This window comes from Polypterus senegalus, chromosome 12 (genome assembly GCF_016835505.1).
Source record: "Polypterus senegalus isolate Bchr_013 chromosome 12, ASM1683550v1, whole genome shotgun sequence".
Classification (NCBI taxonomy): Eukaryota; Metazoa; Chordata; class Cladistia; order Polypteriformes; family Polypteridae; genus Polypterus; species Polypterus senegalus.
In genome coordinates this window covers 96,392,487-96,405,086 of record NC_053165.1, presented here as the reverse complement: position 1 = coordinate 96,405,086, position 12,600 = coordinate 96,392,487, and the positions used below count along the sequence as shown (strand labels likewise).

General features: G+C 38.3%; 1 protein-coding gene across 3 annotated transcripts in view; it reads right to left on the bottom strand.

Moving 5' to 3' along the window:
* Positions 1–12,600, bottom strand: part of LOC120541399 (cytosolic carboxypeptidase 4) — a 917,845-nt gene that overhangs the window by 384,462 nt on the left and 520,783 nt on the right. The window lies entirely within an intron of this gene.

The following is a 12,600-nucleotide window of genomic DNA, read 5'->3' as shown; positions in this document are numbered from 1 at the left end:
TTTTCATAAGTGCTATGAATAGTTGTAACTTTACTCTCTTACACTATAGTTATCATATAACAAAAAAAAATATTTAATAATTACATATATACTAGCTCATACAAATGTATAGCCTTATTATTTTTTATTTTATATATTGTAATCTTTTAGGCCCTAGCGAAAAAATGATAATTTTAATGAAAAATTACCAATCAGTAACTCTTGTTGTATTACCTATGTGGCAGATGGCCATGGGGCTCAGCTGAGGGAGGAGCAATGTGACGGGCGGCCAGGGGCCCTGCCCGGCCGGGACGCCCCTTCAGCATATGTTCCGGGGAAGCAAGCATGGGAGACCCAATACCTCCCCCTGGACGCTAGATGGTAGCCTCCCTGGGTTGCAGCGGTGCCTCAGACTCCCGCAGGGTTGGAGTTGGAGCGTGGTGCAGCCCTGTTGGGTTCCGCAGGGGGTGCTGCAGTGGGAGCTGCTGGGCCCTTGTGGGCAGTATTTTTGCTACACCAAGAAGTGCAGCCTGGAGTACTTCTGGGTGCCTAATAAAAGGAGCCAGCGGCCAACACTTGGGAGCCAGAGTCGGGAGGAGGAAGATGAGGTGGCCTGGGGGGAGTGGTGCTTTACTTTGCTTTATTTTGGTGTGCTTGGGACAGTGTTAGGGCTGAGGGACACGGGGAAGACTTGGACCTCGGCTGAAGAAAAAATAAACCCTTTGTTGATTTTACACATGCCTCCGTGTCAGTCTGTGTCGGGTGGGGTGCATATATAGCGCCTTTTTACACCTAATAGAAAAGTAGATCTTAAACTACAGAAGTGTGGGCACTCCAGTGTAAGAAATGTATACGGTGCATAGCACTCTAACTTTACTCACAAAGCCCATCTCAAATTAATGGCATATGCTCAATCTTGGAAAGTATTATAAGGTAGGGGAAGGAATGTTGTGGTACATTTTTCTGGTGTAAGACCACAGAATAATTGTAACACACTACAAGAGTGTGACAGTTGACTTATGGAAAAAGAACAGAAGTGAAAATCCTGGAAAAATTAAAAGGCAATAGTGGAGGCGATACTTGTAAGAAATGTTTTGGCACACTTGGGCATGGCACACATACAAAGATATTTTTACACTGACAAAAAAAAAGAGAAAAAACAATTCATAGCATTAGGGTGCTGCTGGAGGGGTGAGTGGCACTTCCCTGAACATCTATACATGTGAACATTTTAAAGACTAAGTAATGCAGCTCATTATAGGGGCTCAGACAGAGGAAGATTAACATTTAAACAAATACGGCAAAATACATTACACTCAAGACAGACAGCCTTTTGTACTGAAATTTAAATGCTAAAGTTGGCCTCCCAGCTGTCCTTCATTGTAAGCTTAAATTTAGAAATGTGAAGTAAACACATTGTACTGGCACGCTACCAAGGGAACATCAATGTGCCGACAGCGTTGTAAACACCAGTCTGAATCAATTCTGTTGTCTAGAAGACAATCATTCACAGGGTAATCAGCTGTGTCTTATTTCTGAATGCCATTATTGTCTCATATGTTAACACAAACAAATATAAACATGCAAACTTTGCCGAACCAAAATGTAGACTTTATTATACAGCATTATTAGCTATAATGTCGTTTTTAACTCAGCATTAAGTTGGCCTGATTTAGGTAAATGTGTAAATATGCCAAATGTGGTCAATGTTTTTTTTTTTGTTGTTTTGAAGAATGTGGTGGCCTAGTGCCGTGGTAGTTAGCCCAGCTTTAAAGTGAGTATTGGTGTATACGTCGACTCTTACTTCATACATTATTCATTCCTCTATTGTACCAAAGCAGTCAGGAAAGTCTCTGGCCACTTTTACCCTGAATTGGATTAAGTAGCTTCAATAATGGATAAATATTTGGATGGTAACTGAAACTGTGGGGCAAGACATTGCTAGAGCTGTTCTAGGATGTGATAATATGTGGGGCCCATGTACATTTTATGTTGTTTTTTTGGTTATAATTTGCCATTTCGAAATATTGGCTTGCACCCTATGCTGGCTGTGATAGACTCCACATTTGGATGATGGATGGATAAGATGATAGAGAGAATTATGGGTCAATGATTTAAGTAGGTGCAGTAAGTAATATATTACCGTGCTTTAGGCATCATAACAACTTAGCCATTAATTGTATGAGTGTGTATGCTGGTAGACTGTTAACCAACACACAATGGCGGCATGCTTTATTTTTTTTTTTGCAAATATTGACTTAAAAATCAATTTTTTTTTTTTTTTTGGACATCAAAATTTGAAACAAGTAATGGCACTGGTAGAGTGGAATCAACCAAAAATGTCAAAAATGAGCAGAGGTATGAAGAATGTAAGAATACTACAGCTCTGAATGTAAACTTCACATTTAACTAAGCTGGAGTTTTACAAGCTTGCTAAGGCTCCATGAAGTCGTTTTAACTTGTTAACGATTGTAAACTAGTGATATTTACAAGTTATACAGCTTCACAAAAGTCCAATATGAGTCTAAGTTAAGAAGCAATACAAGGAGTAACAGTGAAAAAGCTGTGTATGGACGATGAGTATTATTTCAAAGCCAAATGCAACTTGTACACATTTGGGGTTCAAACACAAACAAAAATAAAAAAAAAAAAAAAGCCAGAAAAATTCAAAATGGCTTTTTGCCAAAATTGCTTAAAAAAGGTAGTTGTTAAACTGTCATGCAGAAACACCTAAAACATATTGCAAATACTTTGTATACTTACAAATACTTTAGACAAGGGCAGGCCATTCAGCTCTACAATACTCACCAGTTCTATCCAATTAACTTATCCAAAATAACATCAAGTCGAAGTCTCTAAAGTCCTATTGTTTACTACGCTACTGGTAACTTATTCCATGCCATTAATGGTTCTCTGTGTGAAGAAAGACGTATGTTTTTTTTTACCTAATGTTTGTGCAGAATTTACCCTTAACAAGTTCTTAACTATATTTTTCCTGTGCTCTTGATGAACTCATTTTAAAGTAACAGTCTCGATCCACTGTACTAATTCCCTTAATAATTTTAAACACTTCAATCATGTCTCCTCTTAATCTTCTTTTGCTTAAACTGTAAAGGCTCAGCTCTTTTAATCTTTCCTCCTAATTCATCCCCTGTAGCCCTGGAATAAGTCTAGTTGCTCTTCTCTGGACCTTTTCTAGCGCTGCTATGTCCATTTTGTAGCCTGGAGACCAAAACTGCACACAGAATTCCAGATGAGGCCTCACCAGTGTGTTATAAGGCTTGAGCAGAACCTCCTTGGACTTGGAGTTCAAGATTTCAAGGGTCTAACCTCTGTTAAATTTCTTAATGACTTCTGAACACTGTCTGGCAGTTGACAGAGTTCCTTTTTGACTCCTAAACGCTTCTCATAAGGTGTACTTTTGATTTTCAGACCTCCCATTGTGTATTCAAATCTATCATTTGTACTTACTGCATGTAATACTTTATATTTACTTACATTAAATGTCATCTGCCCAAGCCTGTTTTCTGTCCAGGTCCCTCTGTAATGATTCAACAGATTCTCAAATATCTGCCAATTCACCTATTTTGGCATCATTTACAAACTAAACCAGCTTGTTACTTATATTCCTATTTAAATATATTAAAAATATCAGTGGCCCTAGCACTGACCCCTGTAGGACACCAATCGTAACATCAGCCAATTCTGATATGGCACCTTGCACCATCACCCTCTACTTTTTTGTTGTCCTCTCCATACATATGCATGCACCATTTTTTATGCAGCCAGCTTTTGGTATTTATAGGGTCTACTGTATGAATATTTATTTAAATATTGATTTGCACCATTGAAGTAGAAACATGGCTCTGTTTATTTAAATGGAAAAAAAAGTATCTTATAGTTGTGCATATTTTATATTAGTAGTGAAGTGAATTGCGCTGTTTAAATAAAAATAGATTGAAGTCGTTTGATTAAATGAAAAAAATTGAGTGCAACATCACCTGATACACCTTCCCACTCCACCCCCTGACAATGTTAGGAAGACCATCTGCCATTAGTGTTTGTTGTTAGTTATTTATATAACTATTGGCATAACCTTCCATGTGTACATTGATGTGTGTCTCAAAGGTGTATTTTGTGAAGAACCAAGTATGCTTGTCAGATATTTGCCCATATTTTGCCAAATGTAAAGTAAAAAGTCAACCAAAAAGTTAACAAAATAATAAATATTAACAGAAAAAAACTACAACTAGGATCTGGAAAAATACACTCTAACCTAATCCTAATGTCTCAGAGACAGAAAAACCTGAAAAGGAACTTGTCTGGAGGAGCTATTTACGACACAAGAAAGGGGATACAAAATAGATTTGATGATGTGTTAGATGTGTTTTTAAAACGATGTCTTCAAGGTGGTGGCCATTATTAGCGATACACTCTTCAAGATGATTTCTGAACGCTTGTATGACTCATTCAGCCATTTCAAGGGGATTTCGTGGCAAATAGTGTCCATTGAGGGCTTCAAGGTTTTGAGGTCGGTGTGTGTATACCTTCGACTTGAGATAGCCCCACAAGAAGAAATCGCACAGAGCAAGATCAGAAGAACGTGAAGGCCACCCAACATCATTGCACAGGGAGATCAGCATCCCCAGAAACATCTGTAAAACTTGCATGGATCTCCGCACTGTATGAGGTGTTGCTCCATCCTGTTGAAAGTGGACATCCACCAAATTATTTTTTTCCATTTTATGGCCGCAAAAAGTTGTCTAGCATTTCACGTTCTGAAGTGCTCTCCCCTCTCCCTCCTACAATGCCAAATTCTGCAATGGTATACCAGACTGTAACACACTCACTGTGCAGGTGTCTCTGATGAAGTTCACAAGGGTTGGTTTCAGCCCAAAAGCAAAAGTTTTGCTCATTTATGAAACCATTCAAATGGAAATGTGCCTCGTCACTGCAAATGAAGATGGCATCTCGATGAATGGTTTGCAGAATGTTAGTACTCAAGTCTCTTCGGCTCTCCCAGTCTCTCTCAGTGAGTTATTGCACAATTAAGGTCCTCATGCAAAATCCTCCTCAAAGACGTGTCGGAAATGCCTAAGGCAGAAGCAGGTTTGCGCTCTGAACGTCTAAGAGACTGCAAAATTGATGCCCTTACATCTTGGATGTTTTCAGGTGTTCACATAGTCTGGAGATTTTCTATTCAATGTTGTACCCGTCTGTCTAAATTTAGCCACCCACTGAAGAATTGTTTTCCGATTTGGGACATCACCATTAGGAGGAATGCTGAAGTGTGTTCGGAAGGCGCACTGCGTAGTGATGATGGATTCGCTGTGTTTGAAGAACACTTCAACAGCAAAAGCACGGTGCACACTGGACCAAGGCATGATGCCAACTGAAAACTACAAGGGATTGCCTATCAAAGGACCCCCACCCAACCCACTTGGCTGTCTCTACCTCGCGCAACAACAACAAAATTTATTTATATAGCACATTTTTATACAAACAGTAGCTCAAAGTGCTTATGCGCAATGACCTTGAAAAATGTAGTACTTCATTTTGGCTCACTCTGTATTTTTTCCTGGTGTCCTACATGATGACAGAGGACACAATTACTCTGTAGTAGTTCTCATTAGTGTTTGTGAGAATTACTAAATGAACACTTTGAAATTGCTTTAGTTTTTTGTCTGGCACCCCCTGACTCACCTGTATACAAACACCCCCACATATGATATACTGTACTACTCAAATTGTCTTGATGTCTAGTTATGCAAAACACCAAGCTTTCTGGGGCTTACCCTCTCTTTTTGCTCATCTAGAACTGAAAACCCCTTATTTTAGGGCATTTTGGGGCCTTATTATGTACAGAAAATTACACCCTTCTGATAAAGAGTAAAGCAAAAGGTGTCTTCATCAAAAATGATCAGAAGGACTAGGAGTTGTGCATGCCACTTGAATGGGCCCCAAGGGTTCACACCGTAATTGGTATAGTACACATGGAATATATTAACAGCATAGTATAATGAAATTCAATAATATTTTTCTCAGATGTCAATATTAAGAAATTCCCAGTATGGCACAAGACAGGTGTATGGTCTGTAATGGTGCTGGTAGTGTTCATAAGTGGCTCATTAACCTGATCAATTGTTGGAAGATGGAGATGTAAACATGACATTAGCTGCATGCCTTGCATCCCTAATAATGAAATGGATATACCCTTAAAGAGTGGAGGAAGTGTTTAAGTTGAAGCTAAGCAGGATTGGTATTGATAATTGTAGATTGTATTTTTTGAGTTCTTTAGTAGTCAATTTGCCACATACATAAATCTGAGATTCATCCTGTCAGAAAGCTCTACGTGGTTCAGTAGTAACAGTTCACTAGAATTCTGTTTAAATCCCAAAGCTCCTTGAAAGATGCCTGTTGGTGCAATAAAGCAATGTTAAGAGCCTAAGTGGATGAAATTGTGTTACCAGTTCTCGCTGTCTTTGGTATGTTTGTCAAAAAGTTACATACCCAATTATAAGTTGAGATGCACAGACAAAGGCATTCAAGTTTTAACACTATTTTTGTTGAAAGACATTAAAGACAGAATTGTAATCGATGAGCAGCATTCTTACATCTCTTTTTTTTTTAAGATTTTCCAAATCAATGTGTCCAGCAAAGTGGGATGGCATAATAAACAGATCTGTTGTGATGGTAAACTAACTTCAGTGGTCCAGAGCAGCAGAGGTGTTACAGATATACAGATTCAGCTTGGCAGGCAGTGTGGTGTAGTATTTAAGCCTATGGACTTCAAACCCTCTTTGTTCAGTGCCCTTGCGCTATTTGTTTTTATACATATTTTCTTCTAGGTTTGGATTTTTTTTTTGTCATTAAAATCAAATAACATTCCACACAAACAAGTCAAGTTTTACAAAACTAGGTTTGAAACAAATCGACCCCCACCCATGAGAAAGAGAGCTAGGCCAGCAGAGTAAAACTTTAAGCTAGTAAAAATAGGTAAATAGATAAATTAATAAATGAGTACAGATCCTCTAAGTGAGAATTAGATTTTTTCCAATTTCAAATAATATATAACATCAGTTACCCACTGACTTAGAAGAGGAGAGTTAGGATTCTTCCAGTTGAGCAAGATAAGTCTACGTGCCAATAGTGAAGTAAAGGCAATTACAGCTGGTTTGTCCTTCTCCACTTTAAGCCCATCTGGAGGTACCCCAAACACAGCTGTTAATGGATTAGGAGGGATTGTGACACCAAAGCTATCAGAAAGGCATTTAGGATTTTGGTCCAGAATGATGTTAATTTGGTGCAGGCCCAAAACATGTGACCCAGTGAGGCTGGAACTTGATTGTAACATTCGCAGGTTGGAAACTGCCCTGGAAACATTTTGAACAATTTTAAACGAGACAGAAGTGCTCGATATATAATTTTGAGTTGAATAATTGTATGCTTTGCGCAAATGGAGCTCGAGTGGATTCTCTGCATTGCTACTTTCCACTCCACTTCTGAACTATTGAGTAAGACATCCTTTTCCCACTGTACTCTTGGATCTTTGAAAGGGAGGGACTGTGAAATGGTTTTATAGAGTACGGAGAAGCTATCTGAGTACTTAAGACTGATTAATATTTTTTCCGGCATAGAGGTAGGTAGGAGGTGAGGAAAATTGGGACGATTCTGTTTAACAAAGTTTCTAATTTGAAGGTAGTGAAAGAAATGTGCTGCTGAAAAGTTAAATTTGGAGTGTAATTATTTGCAGGATACAAAGGCGCTATCTATGTACAGATCTCTAAGTGATTTAATCCCGAATGCTTTTCAGACATTAAAGACTATGTACGTTTGGGAGGGTGGAAAAAGGTGGTTCTCGTGCAGAGGTACCACAGATAAAGACTACTCTATCTTAAAATACTCCATGCATTGGTTCCATATTCTGAGTGAATGAAGCACAATTGGGTTGTAAGTATATTGGTGATAACTTGTATTTATTGGGGTACAAAGCTAGGAATATAAAGAAGTACTGCAGGATTTTATTTCAATTGCTGACCAAGCCTGTGTATGTTCATCTATTTGTGTCCATGTCCAGGTTTTTATAGCTTGTGCATTTGCTGCCCAGTAATAAAATTAAATGTATGGTAGAGCCACGCCACCTTCTGTTTTAGGTATTTGTAGGGTCATCTTTTGGATCCCAAATAAATGAGGTTATGGTTGAATCTAATTTCTTAAAAAATGAATTATTGATGTATATTAGGATGTTTTGAAATAACAAAGAAGCTTAGGAAGGATATTTATCTTAACAATATGAAATAAAGGGTAGACCATCTATGCAAGTCTTGCTTAATTTTTTTCCATACAGGTGGCCTGGTTTGGATTTTTTAATATAAGAGATGGTTTGAAGTTCACTTAGAGAAAGCTTCCTGCACAGACGGTTTAGGTTGGTATTTACTGAAACCAAGGAAGACCACCATAACATCCCACCTAAATCTGGATTATTTCCCTATATGTCTGAACCAGTGTTTAAATGAGAAGGTGTTTGAAGAAATGAGTATTTTCCTTTTTATTCCAGTCTGCTTAAATGCTACTGTTTACCCATTCTTTTGTATTTTTTTTCCTGTGCTTGACTTGAAAAGGCATCTGACTTCATATAATTTATTAGAGATTTAAGCCAGCAGAGAATAAAGGTTTGCCTGATGTATAATGTCAGTGAAAAAAACAGTACAGTACAACACTGATTTTTGAAGTGTTAAAACAATTCCTTCACGGCCATTTCGTAAGAATGCACGTTACTGTACACACGCACCTCGTTGCTTTTATCACATGTGACCTAAAACCAGTCCATTTGCTGCAACTAAATATTCTGTCTGCTGTGTTCACAGGCAAGTAGCATTACAAAATGATAAAGCAGTTTGATTAAACGCATAAATCAGAAGTCCATACTATTTATTTCGCCAGCTTTCTATAAATAAGTAAGCTTATAGACACCCCTGAGGCACTACTGATGAACTTAAAATGCTGCATTTTATTGATAAGGAACTTTGAAATCAAGAAAAAAAATGGCCCCTGTAACTAGACATCTGCACTATCCGATTTCAATTGACAAGCAAATCTGTTTCCAGCCCAAATAAACAGTTTAATAAAAATGAAAGAGGCAGATCAATTCTTCTGCATGTACACGTGAAAATAATGAAAGGGGACTCCAATAAACAAATGAGACAAGGCATCAGATCTATTAAGATTTAGACTGCAAGGACATTCATTTGTATGCTTCATGCAGACTTAATTCAAGCTTTTTTTGATTAAATGTTCTTCTCTTGTCTAACTCATGCAATTGCTATTTTAGAGCAAAAAATTGAATATTCTGCAATTCTCCAATATACTGGTACTGGCCTACTTGCCTGAATATTCAGTTTTTATCAAGTAGCCATATAAGAGGACCTCCTGCTTCACGAGTATAGAATTAAATCAGAGGTTCTGAAGTGTCAAGGTAACAATAAAGGTTATAATTCATGACAATTTCACTGAAAAGTACTAAAGTACGTACTCTCAGGCAGCCAAGAACTAATGGCCCCTTTCTAAATTAGGTAAAAAAACAAAACAGCACTGTTATCCTCACAGACTCCTTGCTTTTAGAGTGCCTTGTGTCCTGTTTAAAGCTTTCTGGCATAGCTGCTAAATTCTACTCTCTTCTTAATAATGTTTATGTATCACGTTTAGTTTCTTTAAAGAGAAGATGCTGCAGAATTCTTCAGAAGCACTTCATGAAACTGGATTGTTTTATGCTTTGGAGACCGTTGGTAATAATATGTAGCACACTTGATTTTCTTTTTTTTTTTTATTTGCAGCACTTGGAAATTAACTGAAGTTTCTGAACACTGAAATATGGCAGTTGGCTTAAAAGGAAACTTGATATGCTATCTTGAAAACCTATTTTATCGGTAACTGCTGTTTAATATTCTTTTTATTTAAAAAAAAAAAAAACAACAACACAACTGAAACTTTATATATATAAAAAAAACCAAGAAGGAATACTCTCGTAGTGCTTCTGAACCTGAAATGACTTCACTGAGACTATAAGTTAAAGGAAAACAAATGTTTTTATCAAACCATAAAGGAATGAAGAAACTAAAAACAAAATACATAGATAATCAAAGTTCTGTTCTTGCTCCGCATATGACTACACATTTATCTTTTTCTGTCAGCCAAGTGTTCTGACCAGTTCACATTCTCACAAAGATGCACAACTCATGACTTTTTTTAATCTTCATTCCCCCTGCTCTCATTGTATCGTGGCCTGTTTTCATCCTGGCAGTGCTTGCCACCAGCTTTCCTCCCTTCTTTATACTCATTGGGTTACTGGTAAGCCTTTAAATTCCAAATTAATGTTATTTCTGGAACAATCTTCAGAACAGCTTCTGGGATCAGGATTGCTTTTTAGACCTAATTCATAGAATTTCTTCTGGGCAGCTCCAGGTATCTCCACACCTATTTAACAAATTAATTGTTTTCTAAAATAGAGTAGGCATCTAGTTATACTAAGCTGGAATTCCTTGTTGTCTCCAACCAAGCAGAGGAGATATCTTCTTTCACTGCCTCTCCCATTTTTTCATTCTTTATTTTCTACACCCACAATGTAATTATTTCTACAGCAGTCTCTCCTCAAACCATCCCATGACGTTGTGGCGGATGGCCGGCAGCTCAACCCTGCCGGGACGCCCCTTAGATGGAAGGATGGGGGAAGGCAGCTTTTCCAGGATACTGCCTGGATAAATGGCCGCTCCCATAGAGTGTAGCGGTGCCCCAGATTCCCGCAGGGCATCCTGGGACTTGGAGTCCGGTTTCTCAGCTCTGTTGGGTGCTGCCAGGGGGGAGCTGTGAATGGACCTGGGGAGCCATGCTTCTCTTGCAGCCTGGAAGTACTAGGAAGTCATGAGAACAGAAGCCTCAAAGTACTTCCGGGCTGATTAAAAAAATTGGGATTCTCTATCTGACCCAGAAGTGCTGGCAAGTCACGTGGGAGGAAGAACAGAAGCACTTCCAGGTCAAGAACTATTTAAAGGCCTGTGAAGCACCCAGCAAGCAAGCCGGAGTCGGGAGGAGTGTGACAGAGCTTGCTAGGAGGTGTGGAAGAGAGATTTGTGTTTATTAACACTAGAATTACCAGAGCCTACGAAAAAACTCGTAATTCCGTCCCACCTTAAACTGCTTCTTAAATCCCTTCACACCTCTCCGCCAGCGCCCTTTGTTTTCTAAATGTGCTGATAAAGAGAAGCTAGGAGCAGCCAGCTATTCCATCCCCCCACCAATTTAGAACGTGCACGAACTTCAGCTTGATTGAGTATCTGGGAGTGAAGTGGAGTTTTAGAGTGGAAATAATAGATCGTTATTTGGAATACACGCATTTCATGTCTGTTCCGTTTCTACAGTAATCTGTTTCAACACATTGTTAAAACAGAAACGTTTTTTATATTCTAGTAGTAGATGACAAAATGTAGGCATAAACTATATAATGTATGAAGCCTGAAGTCCAAATAGCAAAGAAACATTTTCACAAGAATAACACAATTGCGCTTTTATTCAAAAATATAACTGCAGAAACAAAAAGCCGCCTTGACATGCGACATTGACACCAGTTTATTGTAACTGTCTCCGTGGTTCAATAAACTCAGCTCCCGCTTGGGAATCAAGAGGTCACGAGTTCAATCCTGCGCCCCTCCGTTTTGAGAAGTAAACTGCTCTTATTCTTACTGTTTTAGAATAAAAGCATACATTTGATTTCAGTCTGTAAAAGCCGGTGCAATTTATGATCCTTGTAAAGGTTAGCTTTTTTTTTTTTAGTCACTTTTCATTCTCTCAGTCGCGTTCAGATTCAATCCATACAACCCCATCTGACACGGCTGTTTTCACTAAAGACGCGCTATAGCTCTGCAGTGTACCACGATGCATACTAACGCCAACCACCCCCGGATTCTGACACACAAACGCTGGCGCTGATATTGCCCATTTATTGTGGCTGGGGTCCGTTGGAGGCATTGCTTAAAGAAAGAAGCATTAAAATACATCTTGTGTCAGCATCTGTCTGTTGGGTTTAAGGGGCGATAGCAACCACTAGTGTTCTTACAACGTCTAATCCTTTCAGTACTTGCATATCATTCCTACCAGTGCGTGTTTCATTCTTTTACTTTGGTGTACTGTCAAATCCTGTTCCTGCCGTGTACACGCTTCTCCGGCTCACATGAAAACTTTGAAGTACTGAGGCAAATCTTTTATATTACAAATAATCTTTCAAAAAGAATTCTAAAATCCCTTTTATACCAACTGTATATGCCGAGAATCATAAACTATCCAAAGAAAATCCTCTATAATTGCTTGTTATATTTATTAATTAGACTTCATGGCATAAACTCAATTGCTTAAGTAAATGAGAGTCTTGCTTGATAATATTTGATGCTAACTATGCTTAAACTGAAGTGCCAAGAATGACCTGGAAGATAATGCAGATTACCCCCCCAAAAAAACTTTTGCTTAACCGAACACTTCACATTTGTCTTTACACAAAACAGAGGGACTTTAAGTTATCCATTAAAGACAAACAGCAAAGTAAGTTAAGCAACAAACTGAATTACATTTTAA